The sequence below is a fragment of the Nomascus leucogenys genome, chromosome 6, assembly GCF_006542625.1.
Source record: "Nomascus leucogenys isolate Asia chromosome 6, Asia_NLE_v1, whole genome shotgun sequence".
In the NCBI taxonomy this organism is placed as follows: Eukaryota; Metazoa; Chordata; class Mammalia; order Primates; family Hylobatidae; genus Nomascus; species Nomascus leucogenys.
This window is the reverse complement of record NC_044386.1, coordinates 97,156,605-97,176,318: the sequence shown is the minus strand read 5'-3', so window position 1 is coordinate 97,176,318 and position 19,714 is coordinate 97,156,605. Positions and strand designations below refer to the sequence as shown.

At 54.5% G+C, this 19,714-nt stretch overlaps 1 protein-coding gene across 4 annotated transcripts in view; it reads left to right on the top strand.

Moving 5' to 3' along the window:
* LINGO1 (leucine rich repeat and Ig domain containing 1) overlaps window positions 1–19,714 on the top strand; it is a 206,601-nt gene that overhangs the window by 77,131 nt on the left and 109,756 nt on the right. For 3 of the 4 annotated variants that reach the window (XM_030814861.1, XM_030814859.1, XM_030814858.1), the window contains exon 3: window positions 7,420–7,481. The exons of the other annotated variant lie outside the window; for it this stretch is intronic. The gene's annotated coding sequence lies outside the window, so the exon portion shown is untranslated. The remainder of the gene's footprint in view (window positions 1–7,419; window positions 7,482–19,714) is intronic. 4 annotated transcript variants of the gene reach the window in all.

Genomic DNA, 19,714 nt, shown 5'->3' with positions numbered 1-19,714 from the left:
GGGATACTGGTGCCCAGCTCAGTGAACTGCTGAGAGGGAGGTGAGCTGATCTGCACCTGGAAGTGCTCAAGAAGTGGCCATCAAGTGGCTCTGTGAGGCCCTGTTCACTGTGCCTCTGCCTCCCAGAGGCTGTGGGGAGGGAGGCCAGGGAGCAGCTCTGGCTGGGCTGGCCTGCAAGCTGGGGTGGGGGCCAGCCTGGGCCTTCTCACCTTCAGAGGCTCTGGAGAGAACACTCTCCTCCACACGTATCCCCGACAGCTTCTCTGGCCCAGCCTGAGCTAGGCTTGTGGGGCTCAGCCAGGTCCGTTAGCTCCCTGGGAGCGGCCCCTCTGCCAGGCCTCTCATCTTACCAGTGCCTGGCAGTAGGCCCCGCCCTGCTTGGATGGGTCCATGGAGCTCCTGGGCACAGAGGGTGATGCTCAGCACCTTTGCCTGGCATTGGAGGCCCTGCCCATTGTGGATGGCCCAACCCCCTCTCTGCCCTTCTCCCTTGCCCATCTCTTTCTCTCCATCTGAACCCAGGATTCCTCTTGGCCCCTCTCCTCTCTGGTTTCAGCTGAGGTCTTGGGAAGTCTTGTGTTTTGACATTCTAGGTGAGAACATTCTAGGCCAGGCTTTCTGAGTATGTATGGGGAGCAGGGCTTCTTTGGCCCCCAGAAGCAAGGCAGGGCTGGTTGCACAGAGCTTCCTTTACCTCCAACTGTACCTGATGCCCACAGAGCCCGCAGCCTCAGGGGACTGCACTGGGGAAGCTGAGGCGGGAAGCTACTTGTCTGCGGAACCACAAGGTCAAGCGGTTTTGTTTTCTGCTGGCAGTGGTGGGCCCTGGGGAGAGCGGCTGGCCACAGCATAGTCTGTGGGGCCTGCGGCCTGCCCCTCCTGGGTGGCCAGGCCCTGTTTCCAGGGCTGCTGTTGGAGATGCTGGGGCCTAGGCTCCTAAAGACATCAGGGAAGGGTGGCCAGGGGCCTTCCTGGGGCAAGAGCCCTGGCCTCTGCTATATCCTCTAAAGGTGGCTGGGGTAAGGGGTCCTCAGGGCCCAAAGGCAGAGGGTGGAAAACCTGAGACTGGCCAGGGAATGTTCCAGGAGTTTCCCAGCCTCTCCGGACAGTGTAATGTGGGTGGGGCGGGGGTTGGTTCCCTAAAGGCTCAGACTTGGGGTGCTGCTGACTCGTGTTCCCAGGAGCTCAGCCAGGCCAGAAGCCTAGAGGGCAAAGAAGCAAATCTAGAGGGGGCACCTCTGGGGCTTTTTGCAGGGTGTCCCCTGCTGAGAGTGCCTTCCCCAGCCCAGCCAATGTCTCCTTCCTGGAGAAGCACTTCAGGTGTCTCTTGCCCCCGCTGGCTACTCCTCCAGAATCCTGGTTCCCTTCCTTGGCCACATGGTATGGTAGCTGCCTGACTCCTGGTGTGAGCTCTTCTGGGGGCGAGGACAGGGCTGGGGGCTGGGAATGCCTGAGCCCCAGGAGATGGACATATGTGGACAATGACTGCTTAGGGACAGAAGGGAGGCTGCTGCCACCTTTGGCCACTGTTGCCGGGCCACATAGCTCGGCGGAAGCACTGCCTTCTTGGAGCCTCAGCTTCTCCTTCTCCTCCTGGCCTTTTCGGGGGTTGAAGGTTAGAGATCTGCTTGGGCAGGCCTTGGTCTTTAGGTGCCCACCTCTGCAGGTCTTTTCTGAGCCTCTGTCCCTGCTGCCCTGGACTCCCCACCCTACTATCCAAGTCCTTGTGTATTCAAAGCCCCGCCCCACCCCTCCAGGAAGCTCTCCCTGATGTCTCCAGCCCTCGCTGATCGGAGTCAAAACCTCCTGAGGGTGCTTCCAGTTGTTCTCTTCCCCTTGACACACACCCTTGGCTGTGAGTGGGGCACCAGGTACGCAGAGGCCCCACAGCATGACCCGTGTGGGCAGGTGAGCCTGTAACATCCCATAACAGGCCAGCATGGTCTGTGCTGGGTGGGGAGGAGCACAAGCATGGGGCCATTGAGGCAACATTTGTGCTGCATCTTGGAAGGAAACGCTGGAGACAAGAGGGTCTTGGGGGCAGACATCAGGCTAGGAAAGGCCTTGAATTCCAGGTAAGTAATTTGGGGACCTGGCCTTTCTCTGCAGGCAGAGCACCAGGTGAGAGGCTCTAATTGGATGGTGCACTCCTGGGAGCAGACCCTCACCATAATACCTGGAGCCCTCCACCCACACCCTCTGCCTAGCGGTCTCATACTTGTTTTTCAGACCTCTCCTCCAAGGACACTTCCTCAGGGAAGCCCTCCCTGACCACACTGTCCATGCTGTCAGAGCTCCTTGGCTTTTCCTTTAAAGCCCTCATCCCAGTGTGTCTCCCACCCAAGTGTGGCCATTGATTAATGACTGCCTCTGCCACCAGGCTTTACAGCCACTGAGGGCAGGAATCAGAAGGGTTTGGTGGTCCCCTGGGTCCCCAGCTCTCAGCTTAGTGCCTGGCACAGGATAGGTGCTCCATAAACGCTGACTGAATATGTGAATGCATGCAGGGCACAGAGCCCAGGAGCAACTGGCTGGAGGGGCTGCTGGCTGATGGGTTGGGGGGGAGGCACAGACCTTCAGGAAGCAGGGGCAGCTCCTCTGTTCCAGCCGTGCCAGCCAGCGCTGTGCTCCCTTTGTGTATCGTAGGTGGCTCTTTAAAGAACCACTTGCAGGAACAAAAGCTGTCTTTGGCAGCACCTCAGTGGGTGGGCTGGGCCTCCTGAAATGCTTTGAGAACAGGTGGACTAAGCCAACTTGTCACCCCCAGGCTGGCTGGTAACTCTTGGGAGAGGGGGCGGTCACAGTGGTGGGGGCCGTGGGAGGCAGGGTGATTGGTGGACCCAGCCCTGACCTCACCAAAATTATTTTTAAAGCCTGCAAGAGAAAGGGGATATTTTTAACCTTTGTTCCATCAAGGCATCCCAAGGGAAAAAGAAGGGGAAAGGAAAGAGATGGGGAGCTGCAGAGGGGCACAGAAATAGGGCCAGGGGCTTCTGAGAGAGGGGAAGCAGCCCCCGAGGCCCCCAAGGACTTGCTTTTTTGTCCCTAGCCCTTTTAAATTTTTTAAAAGCTCCAAACACCAAGAGGGACTGTGGAGTTCATTATATCGAGTTATCTCCTCCGTTTCAGGCAAAGATCAATCTTCTGGGTCTTGCAGCTCCAAGGGGGGAAGGGAAGAGAAAGAAAATGGGAGGCAAAAGGAAAAAACTCCCTGGACCAATTTCCGCTGCGAACACAATTACTGGGCTGCCTGGCAGCGGCGCCAGCTGTTGGCAAGCATCCTGGCCCCCCGCCAGTCGCGTTCAGCTGCCGGCCGCCCCCAAGGCTCCCTCCTGAATGGGACAGGTTGGCAGGTGTGAGAGCCGCAGACCCCCTGGGGTGGGGGCTGCTGGCCCTGTTATCCCAGGGAGGCTGGGGCCCCACTGCTGTGCAGTGTGTGCCGCTGCGCCAGCTGGCCGGTCCTCAGTCTCACTTCCACCTCCCTGCCTTTGCAGTGTGTCCTGCCTGCTGGGCGTGCCCTCTGGCTCCTGCCTGCTTCTTCGTATGGGAGGCAGTTCGTGTAGGGAGTAAGAACACAGGCTTTGGAGTCTGGTAGAGTTGGCTGTGGCCCTTCCTTCGCTTCCTCCTTTTCCTTTTCCTCTTCCTCTTCCTCTTTTCCTCTTCCTTTCCTTTCCTTTCCTTTCCTTTCCTTTCCTTTCCTTTCCTTTCCTTTCCTTTCCTTTCCTTCCCTCCTTCCTTCAGCAAATATGTATTGACTGTCTCCTGGGTGCCAAGCACTGCACATAGTACAAAGGTGAATCTAGAGGTGAACAAGGTGGCTTCGGGCCCTGCCTGCTTTATGGAGTTTATGTTGTGATGAGGAGGCAGACAGGAAACAAGGCCACACATAAATAGACAATATAATGTCAGGCGGAGGAAATGCTTAGAAAATTGGGAGAGACGGGTGCATGGTGGGCATTTTACGTAGGGTGCCTAGGGATGGTAAGAGGGCTCATTTGAATGGGATGGTAAGAAAGTCTGGGGGAAGAACCTTCGGTAGAAGGATCGAGAGGGCAAAGACCCTGAGACTGGCCCGTGTGGGAAGGAAGCCGATTGTGCTGGAAGATGATTTCTGAGAGGTGGGCAGGGACTCGAAGGCTTTGGAGAGAGTTTGGACTTCAGTCTGTACCATGGGCTTATGGCAGGGAGCCACAGGGCCTGATTCTCTCTGTCATCGTGCTGCTCTGATAGTTTGGGGCCAGAGGTGGAGGCAAGAAGCTGAGTGAGGGAGGAGGCTGTTTCAATAATCCAGGCAAGAGCTGGCCAGGGTGGGGCAGAGGAGCTGGGGGAAGCAGTCAGGTTCTGGATGTGTTCTGGGATAGACCTGATAGGGTTTGCTGATGGCTTGGGTAAGTGCCAAGGGAGAAAGAGAGAAGTCAAGGCTGAGGGAGACGTAATTTGGGGATAAAAATGAAGAGTTCTGTTTTGGACAGGTCTGTTAGATGAGCAAGCGGAGATGACAAATGGGCCTCTGAACACAAGCTGGCACTCAGGAGGGAGCTGAGGCTGGTGAGAGGGACCTGGGGGCACAGCAGAGGTTTAAGTTGAGGAGTGTGCAGACAGGATGGGATGGAGAGGAGGTCCTGGTGAGCCCTGGGGCCTCGGATGCTTGGAGGGAAGTTAGGTAAGAGGGGAGAAGGTGTAGGAGGACAGCCAGGAGAGGTCGAGTCCTGGAAACCCAGAGATAAGATGTTACCTGATGGAGAAAGCAATCAGCCATGTCAGATGCTGCTGAGAGCTCAGGGACCAGTGAGGGGACAGAGAATGACTATTGGGCTGGGCAAAACTGAGGTTTCTGGGGGACCTTGATAAGAGCAGTTTTGTGGAGTGGTAGGGACAGAATTGGAGAGGGAACTGGAAGTGAAGGGGTGGAGACAGTAGAGACAGCTCTAGAGTTTTGCTATTAAAGGGAAGCAGACAAATGGGAGGGCATGTGAGGTCAAGGAATTTCTCTCCCTCCCTCTCTCTCTCTTTCTCTCCCTCCTTCCTCTCCCTACTTCCTCCCCTTCCTCCCTTTTTCCTTTCTTCCCTCCCTTCTCTTCTCTTTTACGATATTGAGGCAAATTGCTATGCTCTGTGACTTTGGGCAAGCAGCGTAACCTCTCTGAGCCAGTTTCCTTTTCTGTAGAATGGAGGTGACAACCCAGATGTTACTGGATCTGATGCACAACAGGTGCTGAGTAAACGGGAACTGTTCTAACTTAGGGCTCACATGGGGAAATGGACAGTTGCAGATCAGTACAGATGTTTTATGGAGGTCAACTTGGCAGCAAGTATCTACATGTAAAACGTGTATACCCTTTGATCTACCCTTTAGGAAGGCACCCAGAGAAATACTTACACATGTATGCAATGAGACAGGATGTTTTTTTCTAGCAATGTTTGAAATAAAAAATTAGAAACACCTAAGCACTCATCCTTGGGGGCCTGATTACACAGGTGAGGGTACACCCCACCTGGCATGCCTCAATGCAGCACCATGAGAGCTCAGCTGTGACAGTCCATTAGGAAAACATGCTGGAGCTTCACACCCCAGATCCAAACTTTGGCTCCACTATGCCCTGGCTGCACACTCAAGTGGCTTACTGGTCACCACTCTACTCTGCACCTCAGTTTTCTTTTCTTTTCTTTTTTCTTTTCTTTCTTTTTGGTTTTTCTTTTTTGGAGATGAAGTCTCATTCTCTCACCTAGGCTGGAGTGCAGTGGCACGATTATAGCTCGCTGTAGCCTCCACCTCCTGGGCTCAAGTGATCCTCCTGCCTCAGCCTCCTGAGTAACTAGGACCACAGGTGCACACCACCATGCCCAGCTAATTTTTTAAATTAATTTATTATTTTTTTTTTTTTGTAGAGACAGGGTCTTGCTATGTCACCCAGGCTGGTCTTGAACTCCTGGGCTCAAGCGATCCTACCCCTTCAGCCTCCAAAGTGCTGGGATTACACGTGTGCGCCACCACGCCTGGCCCACTTCAGTTTCTCATCTACAAAATGAGGATCAAAACAGCACCCATTTAGGGAGCTATTAATAGAATCAGATGAGGTAAGAGGTACAGCACTCAGCCCAGGGTCTGGCACACAGTGGGTACTCAGTGAGCACAAGCATGGTTATTGCTATGTATGGACAGGGAAAGGTCTCAAAAATCTGTTGTGAAGTGAGGAATGCAGGTGCACACAAGCACAGGGGCTGTGCTCCCTGGTATATACCCCCATGTCTGTGTGCACCTCAAGCGATCCTACCCCTTCAGGTAGGATTGCACACACATTTGCACATGTGTGCAAATGCACAGTTAAAGTTTCATGCCAAAGGGATGGCAGTCAGTACCTCTGGAGAGGTGACTGGGAATGAGAGTGTTTACTGTACAGACTACTGTATTTGAACCTCTTAAAAAGAGAATGCTTTCATGTGTTATTTGCATAATAAGGCCATAATATTTGAAGGTAGTCATTTAGGTCTTCGCCTCTTTTAGGAAGCCTTCCGTGACTGCACCAGCCTACAGCCCGCTCCTGTCAGATTGCCTTAGTGTTCAGAAGCCACATTTCCACTGTGTCCACTGGGAGTGAGATGTGTGTGCACGCATGCATGTGTGTGTATGAGTGGTCTCCCATTTAGCCTGTGAACTCCTTGAGGGTGTGGTGTGGGCTTTGTACTTTCCAGGCTGGACACATCTTCAAGGCCAACAGTTCTCAAAGTCTGATCCCCAACCAGCAGCATCAGCATTACCTGGGAGCTTGTTGGAAATGCAGATCCTCAGGCACCCCCACCCCCAGGACCTGCTGGTCAGAAACTCTTGGGGTGGAGCCCAGCAAGCTGTGTTTGCACAAGTCCCAGCAACTCTGCTGCACCTGCCTGTACTGATGGGAGGCACAGTGAGGGTCCCAGGGTGAGCCAGTGACAAAGCTGAGACTGGGCCCAGGTAAAGGCCTCAGGCAGACATGGGAAGGTGGCCCTGGGTACTCCCTTCCCACCAGCTCCTCTGTGCTCCTTGGGACCATGAGCCACATGTGGCCTCAGGAGGGAGGATTTGAGGTTCAGGAACCAGAGAACTGTGACTTCCGCTGCACACAGGCTTGGATAGGTGGGGGCTGCGCTGCAAGTCTAGTTTGTGTGTCCTCCGGGGCTGTGCGGGTGCCTGAATCCCAGCCTGCTGTAGCCCAGGCCCTTGCTTTACCAAAAGTGCAATCTGACTCTGGAATGAATGTGGCATCTTTAGGCTGCCTGCGAGCTTCCAGAGGGCAGGGTCCAGGTCTCCTCCTGCTCTATCTGGCCCAGTGCACGGGAAAGCCCAGGCTGGGCAGAGACTTGGGTGGGATTGACTGCAGGACGGGTCTACAGGCCCCAATCTGACTGTCCTCTCACCTCTTCCCTGCTGTCTCTTTGCAGGTGTCCCACTGAGGAGGCCCTGATCTTGAGCCCGGAGCCCTGAGCCCTGAGCCGATGCTTGAGTGAGTTGCGCAGCTGCTGTCTGTGTTGGTGGATGCAGCAGGGCCAAAGGGTCTGTGCAGAGCAGCAGCCCTCTCTCTGCCACCTCATTCTCCTCTCCCATCTCCTGGACCCCCCTTTCCCTTCCCCAGCCATGTTCCAGGGGAGGGGCACTTTTGAGTCACTGGGCGAGGTAGGGGGTGGGAAGGTTTGGGGATCAGCTTTTAGGAGAAAGGAGGAAGGCAGCTCCCTGGTCTGATGGGTCAGGGTTATAGGTGCTGGGGGCCCTTGGAGAGCAACTGCTGGGGCCCTGGGGAGTGTGGGTGCCTGGCCCAGGCACCAGCCAGCCTTGAACTTGGGGATCCTAGAGTCTCCTCCTGGAGGAGGAGCAGAGCTGTGGGCCACTCAGGTGAGGTGGGCGGCCTGTGGGGGACAGGCCAGGAATCTGTTGGGTCTGGGGGTGCTCTGGGTGGTCAGGCTCTGACCTTAGGGCCTGGTTGTGCTCTGTGATAAGCATTTTTCAGATACTATTCCTGTGTCTGGGGATCGCTGTTAGATGAGGGGCAGCAAGGCTGACCCCAGTAGCCCCCAACCTCGACTTCAGTTCCAAGGACACTCTGTCATGGGGATGATTACAGGGAGGGTTTCTGGTTTTGTTTTGTTTTGTATTTTAATTTAAAAAAAAAAATTCCATGTTCTCCCTCCCTCTCCGGAATTCTGGCCTTAATTTGGTGTCAAGGGCCCAGGTGTCTCTTCTGAGTCAGCCTTACCTGTGTGCTCAGGAGGGAGTAGAAGGGGTGTGAAGTTGGGGAGACGGCACCCCTCCTCACAAGCCTGCAGCAGCAGCACTAGCAGATTTGAAGTAGTGGGGGCTGGAGGGGTGTGGCTGTCCATCCTCCACCCTCCCCTGGCCTAACTTGCCGCACGGCCCAGGGCAGGGGTTAACTGAGATCAGGAGTTAGGGCTCTGGCTTCAAATTTCGGTATCTGTAAAAGGAAGCTCCTCATAGCTCATCCTCCTGAGCACTGTGTTGTGTGTAGAAGGCCAAGTACTAAGAGCCTGGCACACAGTTGGTGCTCAGTAGATGTGAAAACACACAGTCATTTTGCAGCAGAGCCTTGGAAGGAGTTGGAAGGACTCTGGGGATCCAAGAAGTGCAGCCCTCGGCAGCTCAGATGCCCCTGCAAGGGCCAGTGCAGCCTCCTGTCATTTGGGAGAGGAGAAACTACGCTCAGTGGACCTGATCCAGGCAGACTGCCTGGAGGAGGGTTGCTAATTGTGATTAATTTGTGATGGTTGATCATCTTTTTTTAAGTGTACAAGAAACCGTCTTCATACTTTAATTAGCTCATTAATCTTAGCAACAGCAACCCATGAGAGGGAGCACTTTGTTCCCTTCCTGAGGCCTCGGTCACGAGGTAGGATTTGGTCTTGGTCTCCACTCCAGGTCCCATGGGTCTATCCGTCTCTCTCCCTACACTTTGTCTCCCAGTGGTGGGTCACCTGAGAGGAGGGCTATGGTTGGAGGCCACGCCCTTGGCCACCATATCCTCTGGTCAGGCCCTCAAGGGTCATGGCATGGGGGTGGGAGCTGGAGGCTGCATCCATGAAGATGTGTGTGTGGACCAGGCAGCCACAGCCAGCAAGATTGTGAGGGAGCCCCTGGGCTAGTCTCTCGGGTTCTCTGTCTCTGGGGCACGTCCGTCCTTCCTGGACATGACCTCTTCCCTCTCCTCCGCACCTGGTCACTAACAGCCCCCTCTGCTCGGAGTGTGCCTCCTCTGAGAAGCTACCCCACAGTAACTGCCCTCAACTGCCATCCTGTGGGTGGCTGAGTGGGCCCCAGCCCCACTCGGTTCAGTGAGAATGAGTTCCAGGCGCTTGTCCCGACCTGGATGGGGGAGCTGTGGGGGTGGCCGCTGCACGCTGAGAGGGCCTGGAAACAGGAAGGAGGGTGGGCAGGCAATTCAGGGATCTACAGACACAGGCTTCAGTGGAAGGGGTGCCATTCAGGGGAGAGCTGGGAAGGGGCAGGCTCCAATCCGGGAGGCTGGCCGCGGCCGGTGGGGAGGGCTATCAGTCAACACACCTGGACGCAGCGTCAGAGCACCTTCGATTATTTATGACTTGTGGGATGGCCTCGTGAAATCTTTGAAATAAAAGCAGCCTGTGTGCTGGATCAGAGCCTGAATATGCATGCTGGAGGGCATGGGAGCCGGGAAGGAGGCATTATGCAAACCCGGGAGCCACAGTTACAACAACGGCATCTGTGAGTGCAGAGCAGGGAGCCACCATGGGCTCTGTGTGCAGGCAGGGCTGGCGTGGGGTGTGGCCAGCCTTGGCCGGAAGCTCTGCCTCAGGGGAAGCCACACTCGAGCACTAAGGGGTGGACACCCATCTGACGGGACTGCACATGTGAAGGCCACTCCAGAAGGGACCTCAGTCCATCTGGCACAGCCCAGCAGGCCTGGGGAAAGGGTCTTGCTTGGATGGGTGCATTTGCTGGGCACCTCTCGCCACCCCATCATCACCACCAGAGTTTACCGGCCTGACATTTTGTGTTAGCCTGAGACGCGGATGCAAGCTAGCGCTATCTTCATTTCTAAAACAGGAGAGCAGAACCACGGGGGTGGGTGTTAGGCCAGTTCCCTAAACAACATCCTATACTTGGGGACTTAATTTTTAACTTTAAGGTCAAAATGTGTCTGCTGCAAACACTGCTGTTGGTTCTCACCTCAGTCCAGTGCAGAAGGGAGGCCCCGTTGCTCTTTCTGCCAGCCCTCCGGTCCTGGGCATTTCTGAGGGGCTGTGGGTGGACCTAGCAGTAAAGTGTAGAGTGCAGACCTCAAGTCCTGAGCTAGACTTGGGTTCATGGTTTCTCTATGCTTCAGTCTCCTCATCTGTAAAATGAGCACAGCAGTTGTTTTCTCATAGGCATATTGGGAAGAGGAGATGAGATGATGCATGACCTGGCACGTGGTGAGGGCCTGTCAATGGAGTTGTGATTGTCATTGCCGTGGTTGGTGGCTGGTGGGGTGGGCAGCAGAGCCAGTTCAGTCTGAACTGGGTGACATTCGGGTTCATGTATCCAGGCTGCTGTGGTTGTGGTGGGAGAGGCGGCTCCAGCTTCTTCCCTGCTGTCTCCCTCTGGGTGTCAGTTACTGAGGGCTGCCAGGGATAGTGCTGGACAGGAGGGAGCTGGATGTGCAGCTGGAGAGAGCTTGTCCCTGCTTCAGTGACAGGAGCTTTCAGCCACCTGGGTAGGGGAGGCACAGAGGGATGAAATCTCTGAGCCTCGAGGAAATAAGGAGGCTGCTTTAATGGGGCACAGAGGTAGCAGTGGCAATGCTGGGGTTGAGCGGAGAGGCCTGGCACGTTGGGATGGTGGCAGGGAGGAGAGTGAGGAGAAGGAACTGGCACAGGCTCTTCACACATGGAACATCGTTGGTTCTCACGTAGGAGAGGGATGCCATAATTCCTGTTTCCCTATGAAAAATGGAGGCCCACATATGGAAGCTGAGTTGACCCAAGTCACAGAAAAGGCAGAGCTGGGATTGAATCCCCTTTCCCATGTCCTGTGCCCTGGAGGGGCTGACGGCACCAGGAGCGGGGCTGGATCTAGTGCCGGGCTCTGGCTGTCCCGGGCAGGGGACACGCATGGGCCTGGATGTGCATGCGTGTGCATGTGCATTTGTGTGCCGAGCCTCTCCCCACTTCAACAAGAAAGCTCTCTGGGAAACTAGGGCAGTGGGGCGGCTCTCTGCCACCTCCTACAGTATTGGCACCTGGGGGCGGCTTCTACATTGGAGCCTGGTGTCTGGGCCCAGCCTGTTCTCCCGCACATGTGCCTCCCATGACTTTGCCCCCACCCCAGCCTGCCTGCCAGGATGGAGGGGTGTCTGGGGGGCTGGAAGTTACCCCAGGATAATAAAAATAATTCTCAGCTAATACATTGTATGCCAAGCATGAGTAAACATCATTCTCCCGTTATCCAAGGCCAGAGGGGCAGAGTGACTTGCCCAAGGCCACGCAGCTAGGCAGTTGTGGGGCAGGATTCTGACCCTAATGGTGGCCAGAGGTCCTGGGGGACCCAGCTCTGGTTTTTCTCAGTGGGCAGTCCCAGGATCAGCACTTCAAGGTGCTGAGGAGCCAGGACCCTGCCCCAGCTGTCATTTACCAGCCTTTCTGTGGCCAGGCCTGAGGGAGGCATGGGCCACACCTCCCCTCAGCCTAACCTGCCTGCAGGTCCTTCCTGTCCCCATGTTACAGATGTGGAGACTGAGGCTCAAGAGGGCCCCATGCCATTCTGATGCTGAAGTCTGGCTTTTTTCCCCCTGCCTTGCTGCTCCAGAGCATCTACTGATGCCCTCTGCCTGCATCTCCCCCAGGTTGATGCTGTGGCCCAGGCCTGATGCTTGCCTGTGCGGCTAGAGGGAAAGAGAGAGCCTGGACCAGTCTGGATATAGAGGGACAGAGAGGCAGGGGCAGCCCTGGCACAGACGGGTACGGGGCAGGAGCTGGACCATCTCAGTCTCAGAAAGTCATGTGCACCGCCCGAGCCCCTGAGGCAAGATGGGTAGCTACTGAGAACCTGGTTTGTGGCATCAGACAGCATAGCATGAGTCCCAGCTCCAGTACTTACCAGCTGTGTGGCCTTAGACATGTTACTTAAGCTCTCTGGGCCTCAGTTTTCCCATTGGGTAACAGGAAAATGATAGCAGAACCCACCTCACAGGGCTGTTAGGGGATAAATGGCATAGTCAGGTACTGTGCTAGGAATGACACTTGGCATGTAGTAGGCACTCAGTAAATTCTAGTCAAAGTTGGCATTGTTATTAGCAGGGCTATAGAACATTCTAGGGTGAGAGCAGAGCCTTCCTAGCTCCTATGTGCAACTAGATGCCAGAGCCAAGAGGGACAGGGCTGGGGCCTGCTTCAGCCTTCCCCTACTCCCCCCACAACACTCCCAACCCCTGACCTCCAGTCCTGAGTTTTTCATTCCCTGGGGAGCGGGTAAATGTGGGGGGGACGGAGGGGATTTGCCATTTTGCACATTAACTATTTTTATATTTATACCTACCTTATTCCAATAAGTATTTGTGAGAGCTAAGCATAATTGTGATACCAAGGTAGACAATCCAAGGCAGGGGAAAATAGGATGCAATAGCAAGGAAAAGCTTGGGGAGCATTAGAACATGGACACAGAGGGTCCAATCTTAGGCTGAATAGTTGATTCTATGACTCCTGGTAGTCAGAATGAAAAGGGAACTATCAGTTATGAGAACTGTGCTGTCCACAGGAGCAAAACAGCATATAGTCCTTGAGAAGGAGTAGGTTTCCTGGAGGAGCGGAGCCATGTCTATTTAAACATCTCTGCAGCCCATGGCAGCTCAGAGTGTGGGGAGTGGAAGTCAGATGTCTGACCTGGGTCAGGGGGCTGGCCAACTCCAGGCAGGGAGATCCTCTTCCTGCACAGAGTGATCTGGGGCCCAGGACAAGGACCACTGGGCCAGGAGGGTCGGGTTGGGTGGGCACTGGGCCACAGCCCCTGATGCTTGCCCTGCTCTCCCTCCACCAGCTTCCCAGCCCTCCCAGCTCTGGATTCTCCTGTCTAGCTGGGTCTGCACAGGGAGGAGCAAGGGTTAAGCTGGGTCTGCACATCTGCAGTCCTGGGCCTGAGACCAGCTCTGCCTGCTTTGCCCTCCTCCTCAAGGACCCTCAGTGTCTCCTCATTGGCTGATAATCGGCTGCGCCTCCCTGCACCTGGCCTCTGATCTCCAATCCTGAGCCTAGCTCAACCCTTGGGGATCCTTTGCACCCCCTTCCTTAGCCCAACTCTGCAAGTGCTCTCCGACCTGGATGTGCCTCCATCATCCTCCCACTGGCACCGAGCTGCCCAAAGGCAGAGTGGAGTCTTCCCAGCTTCCTTCCCAGTGCCGGCTGGGCCCTCCTAGTGCCAGCTGGGCTCTTGGGTGGGTGTGGGTGCCATAAGCCTTGCAAGGAAGGAGGGTTAAAGAGAACGGACATTCAGCCATCCCAGAGGGTGGGTTTTCCACTTTGCAGAATACCTTGCATATACTTGGCCAAGTCCAGACCTCAAAACAGCTCTGTGAAATAGAACAGCAACAGCAGACCGAGCGTAATAACAGCTCCTGTTTCCTCAGTGCCCGCTATGTGCCAGGCGTTGTGCTAAGCATTTTACAAATAGTTATTTATTTAATCCTCACTACAATCCATGAACTGTTTCTACAGAGAACTGAAGTGCAGACAGAGGATGAGAAACTTGCCCAAAAGTACAGTCCTTAAGTGGCAGAGTGGGGATTTGAACCCAGGCAGTCTGGACTACATTCCAAGCATTTGTCTTCATTGCTCTTCCCAAGGGCTGGTGAGGGAGAAGTGTGATGCCCACATTGCAGACATGGAAACGGGCCCAGAGACAAGGAGGCCTGCCTGAGGTCACATAGCTGGGAGGGAGTGGATGAGGTGGGGTTCCCATTAGCTGCATCCCATCCCCAAGCTGGAGCTGGAGCTGCCCTTAGACCCCTCCCTGGAAGCTGGGAGGAGAGGGTAGGAGTGAGGCTGTGAGGGCCACAGAAAGCCCCCTTCCAGGTGTGGCCCCTGTGTGTGGCACCCACTCCCAGCCCCCAGCCCTCAGCAGCCGAGACGAGCGAGGCTTTGGTCTCTGGCCTGGCCAGAACAGGGTGAGCTCTGGGGGTTGGGACTCAGCAGATGCTGGTGCAGCCCACCTGCCTCGAGCTGGTGGGCATATGGCATGTCCGTGATGAGTGGGCTCTTCGCAGGGTGAGCATTAATCACACTGCCAGGCAGCGGGAGAGGCAGCTGCCTGAAATGCCTGCACCTGGGCAGGATCGATCACCGCCAGACCTGGCCGGGCCAGGAGGCTGAGGGCAGCCAGGGGCCATCTCTGTCAGGCAGGCAGTCAGGGAAGAGGCCTGGACTGGAGAAGGAGACACAGCCCTGATCTGGGGGTCTCAGAAGAGGCCTGGTAAGAGGGGACTCCTCCTCTTCTCCCAGGGACGGCCCTTTAGTGTGCTGCAAAGCCATTTATCCTGTTTTAGGATGCATGGTTAAGATTTGCCTCCTCCAAAAGCTGTTGTAGAGTGCCCATGTGTCAGCCCTGCACATTTTCTCAAAGGAATGTGTAGCGTCCCCGGGAGCCAAGCAAAAGGGCTTTGAATCCATGTTGTCACCTGCCAGCTGTGTGACCTTGGGGAAATTACCTCACCTCTCTGAGTGCTAGTTTCCTCATCTATAGGATGGGGATGAAGCTCATTTTTTCCTTTTCTTTCTTTTTTTAAATTATGGTTAAAAAAAAACCTTTAAAATGTATCATCTTAGCCGTGTGTAAGTGCACAGTAAGGCAGTGTGAACTGTATGCCCCTTACGGTACACCAGATTCCTTTTCATCTTGCATGACCAAAATTCTGTACCCACTGGACAACAACCACTCCTTTGGCTGTCCCCACAGCCCCTGGCAACCTTCCTGCTACTTTCTAAGAGTTTGAGCACCTTAGATACCTCATACCAGGAAACCATATATATGTGTCTTTTTGTTACTGGCTTATTTCACATAGCATAATGTCCTCTATGTTCATCCATATTGTGGCATGTGACAGCGTTTCCTTCCTTTTTTAAGGCTGAAAAATAGTCCATCATCTGTATACACCACATTTTGTTTATCTGTTCATCTGTTGATAGACAGTTGGGTTGTTTCCATCTCTTGGCTATTGTGAATAATGCTACAATGAACATGAGCGTGCACATACCTCTTTGAGATCCTGTTTTCAATTATGATATGTATATATATGCACACACATACACACACCCAAAAGTGGGATTGCTGGATCGAATGGCAATTCTATTTTTAATTTTTACAATTAATTTAGTGGCTGCCCCATTTTACATTCCTACTAGCAATACACAAAGGTTCTGATTTCTCCACGTCCTTGCCAATACTTATTTTTCTTTTGGTAGTGACCGTCCCTATCTGAGGTGAGGTGAGACCTCCTTGTGGTTTTGCTTTGCATTTCCCTGATGATTAGTGATGCTGAGCATCTTCCCATCTGCTTGTTGGCCATTTGTATATTTTCTTTTGAGAAATGTCTATTCAAGTCCTTTGCCAATTTTTGATTGGATTATTTTTGTTGTTCAGTTGTAGAAGTTCTTTATGTATTCTAGATATTAACCCCTTTCAGATATATGGGTTGCCAACATTTCCTCCCGTTCCGTAGGTTGCTTTTTCACTCTGTTGATTGTTTCCTTTGTTAAGCAGAAGGTTTTAAGTTTGATGTAGTCCCATTTGTCTATTTTTGCTTTTGTTGCCTGTGTTTTGGGTGTCATGTCCAAGAAATCATTGCCAAATCCAATGTCATGAAGCTTCTCCCCTATGTTTTATTTTAGGAGTGGTATAGTTTCAGGTTTTGTGTTTAGGTCTTTCACCCATTTGGAGTTAATTTTTGTATATGGTGTAAGGTAAGAGTCCAACTTCGTTTGTTTTGCATGTGGAAATCCAGAAACTGAACAGAGGCCATAGCAACTGCAAGCTCATTCTTTCTTGTGCAGGGTCTGGATATCTGGGTGCCCTAATGAGGACAGGACCTGTGCGCCTTCCTCCTGATGATGGCTGTTGGTCTGGCCCTGAGTCTTTCCTCCTTTGGGTCTTTGGGTCTTGCTATACCCAGGCCAGGTGGGGCAGGATGGGGTGCCTGCGGGGTAGGCAGGATGGGGCTGCCTGTGGGGTAGGCAGGATGGGGTGCCTGCGGGGTAGGCAGCCCACTGCAGGGATGCAGGCTTCTTCCTCACCCATCTCCAGTGCTTTGGAGACCTCTGGGCGGGGTCAGGAACTCCATGAGACACAGGGGGCGGAGACACAGGTGCTCAGTTCACTCAGGAGGACTTGTGTAGAGTCAACAGCCCAAAGGGTCAACACTGGACACTGGTCTGGGGGAGAAAAAGGTCTCAGTGGGGCAGCTTAGGGCTGTGGCCTCCTCCTGCCCTAATCTTCCGGTGACTCACATGAAGGTGCTGAGTCCCACATTTGCCAGTGAGAGGCAGTTCTCACCGTGGGTGCTCGGCTGGCGGAAGCTCTGAGCTGAAACCTACCAACCAAATGGAACTCTGCAGCCAGGAAAATGAAGTTTTGCACTTGGGCTCAAAAACTCAATGGCCAGGGAATGGATGCAGGAGTAGGGGTGGGGCGGCCGCTCCATGTATGCTCCCTGGGCATGCTATGCTGGAGCCATCTCAAACCAGCTCTCTCTTAAGCCCACGGACACATGTTCAGGAATTTTCCAAGCCAGTTGTTCAACACAGGAGTCCACCTTCCAGGCTCACATCCTGGCTTTCCCACGTCTGGCAGATGCAGGCTCTACCTCTCACAGGAGCTGCCTGTCGCTTTCTGTGTGACCCAGCAGGACTTTTCTCCACTCTGGGCCTCTGTTTCTCCATCTGCAAAATAACCATTGTACTTTTCTCAGGGAAGTTGTGAGGGTTAAACAAGATAATTGATTATTTGTTTATTTATTTAGAGACAGGGTCTTGCTCTGTTTCCCAGGCTAGAGTGCAGTGGTATGATCATAGCTCACTGCGGCCTCGACCTCCTGGGTTCAAGTGATCCTCCTACCTCAGCCTCCCCAGTAGTTGCTACAGTAGTTGGGTGCAACGCCACCGTGCCTAGATAATTTTATTTTCTTTTTGGTAGAGACAGGGTCTCGATATGTTTCCCAGGCTGTTCTCAAACTCCTGCGCTTGAGTGATCCTCCCGCCTTGGCCTCCCAAAGTGTTGGGATTATAGGCATGAGCCACCTCGCCCAGCCAAGATGATGGATTTAAATTCCTCTGTGGAGAATAAGTACTGATGGGGAAACTGAAACCCCCAACCTCCATGGCTGAATTCCCCATTCAGGGCTTTCTGTCCTTCTCAGGTCCTAGGGCAGAAAGTCAGCAGAGCCAGTGTAGACCTGCCTCTGGACTGGGCATACCCAAACCAGCTTGGACACCCAGAAGGGAGCCCCACCATCAGGAAAGGGTGGGTATGGGAGTGAGGTCCTTCTGCTCTGATACTTCAGCACGGCTAGTGTGACCAGCACTGGGAGGCCTGGGAGGAGGCCAGGCCTTCATCTCAGGCTCTCCTGAGGTGGGGCGGTGGCAGGGTCCACCCACCATTTGGGAAGCAGTTGCTGATACCTGCCCTGGGCTGGGTGTGGGTGATTCGGCTGTGGGCTTTTTCTTGAAGGCCTGCCAAAGTAGACTGTGGGGGAGGGCATGGTTCAGCCCCTGAACATGAGCCTGGAGCCTGGCCCAGTGGTGGGCTGTGGCCAAGGGAGGTGGTAGGGACAGTCGTGGGTGCTTACTGCCCCTGGGTGCTCATGGCCCTCTCCCTAGTTATGGAAGCCCACGTTAGGCACTTGATGTGCCTCCCCCTCATCCAGTCCTCACCATAGCCCATGATGTGGGTGCTGACCTTATCTCCACTTCACAGATGAGGAAACAGCCCGGAGAGGCAAGGTTGAAACTAGAAAGTGCCTCTGCCACTGCAGGCTTGCTGGTGACCTTGGCCAGTGCCAGCACAGTTTCCTCATCTCAACAACGGGGACACAGACGGGCGCAGCTGGGGGAATGTGTTCGACATTAGTTGCGTCTTCTGAAGTGGTAAAGGGCCCACAGACCTGATAAGTCCCCACGTTTACAGACCAGCAAACCGAGGCTGAGAGAGTCATAGCCAAAATCATCTCCTGGCCTGGCTTACGCCACCCTCCCTGCCCAATTCACACCCCTAAGGTTGCTCTGGACCCCTCGAAAGCCCCTGATGCTGAGTCGGTGCGGATAGGCTTCAGTCACGTGTGCATCTGTATGTGTGCATGTGTGTGCACAGGTGTGTGCTGGTATGGGGGTACCTGGAGGAAGCGGGCAGAGTTGAGCAGACCCTGGGGCCATTGGGTAAGAGGAAGGGGCCCCCCTCCCCACTCCCCACTCCTGCTCCGGGTGCAGGGAGTGGGAGAAGCCCTGGGTGACTGGGTTTGTGCCCACTATATATAGCCCAGCTCAGACACGCACGCCTGGCTATTTCTGTGTTCCTCCTCCTACTGAGGCAGGGGGAGGGGAGAGAAAGTAGTCCATCTAAAAATATAACCTGGGGAAAAATATCACAACGCCTGAGCTGAGCCTGAGAGATCTGTCTCTTTCTCTCGCCTCCCGCCCCCGCGCCCCGACTTACCTCACAGCCGCCTCGGCTCCATTTGGAACTGTTGCCCCCTCCCCCACATGTGCCACTTTCCCCTGATGCCCCCAGCTGGGGCTGGGGTCGTTCCACCCACATGTCACAGGTGAAGAAACTGAGGCCTGGGGAGGGCTTGCTTGGGTGTGGCACTTTGTGCTGCTCATCCCTCCAGGATGCCCAGGCCTGGGGGGCAGCCCCTCCCTGCCCTGCTGAGCCTGGACTAGGGTGGGGCCCGAGTCCAGGACTTGGCTGTGCACTCACTTGTTTTCATCTCTCTGAACCTCAGTTTTCCCAACTAAAAGGGGACAGTGATACCAGTTGCCTCGTAGGTGGTGCTGAGGGTTGATGGAGAGGCGCAGGTAAGGCCCGGGACGCGCGCCAGGCACGTCAGTCAGAAGCACGCAGAAACGTCAGTCTCGGTTATTGTCATTGTTATTATTTTAATTATCCACCACCTTCATCCTGGCCACAGAAATGTCTCTTCCCCTAGGAGCTTCTTGAGGGCAGGATGACTCTTAGCAGGTCTGCATCCAGGTGTTCGGCAGGAGGCCCGCCTGCTCACAGCAGCATTCAATAGATGGCACGGTTGTATTTAGGTTCGCAGAGGAAGGCAGGGGACTCTAAGGTTGATGAAACCCCTGCCTCAGGCCACGCTCACTGCTCTGTGGCTGTCTTGGTCCTCACACTTACTCCCCTCAGTGCCTGCCTCGGGGTGGGGGCGGGGTGGGATGGAAGAGGAGGATGGGATGTTGTTACCATCCCCATTTTAACGACAGACAGAAAGCTAGAGCTCAGAGAGGGAAAGCGATGGGCCCTGGGTCACACAGCTGGGACGGAGTCTGGACCTGAGATGGGCTGCCTGACTCGAGGCTCCCAGGTGTGCTGGTCCTGAGGGCCCCTGACCTGTCTGTCTCCACTCTGTGAACTGCAGGAGCCTCCAGGGGCACTGTGAAGGCCCAGCCCTGGAGCACCCTGCTGGTGCTTTCCACAGCCCTGCTGCTGCCCTCCCCGGGTTAC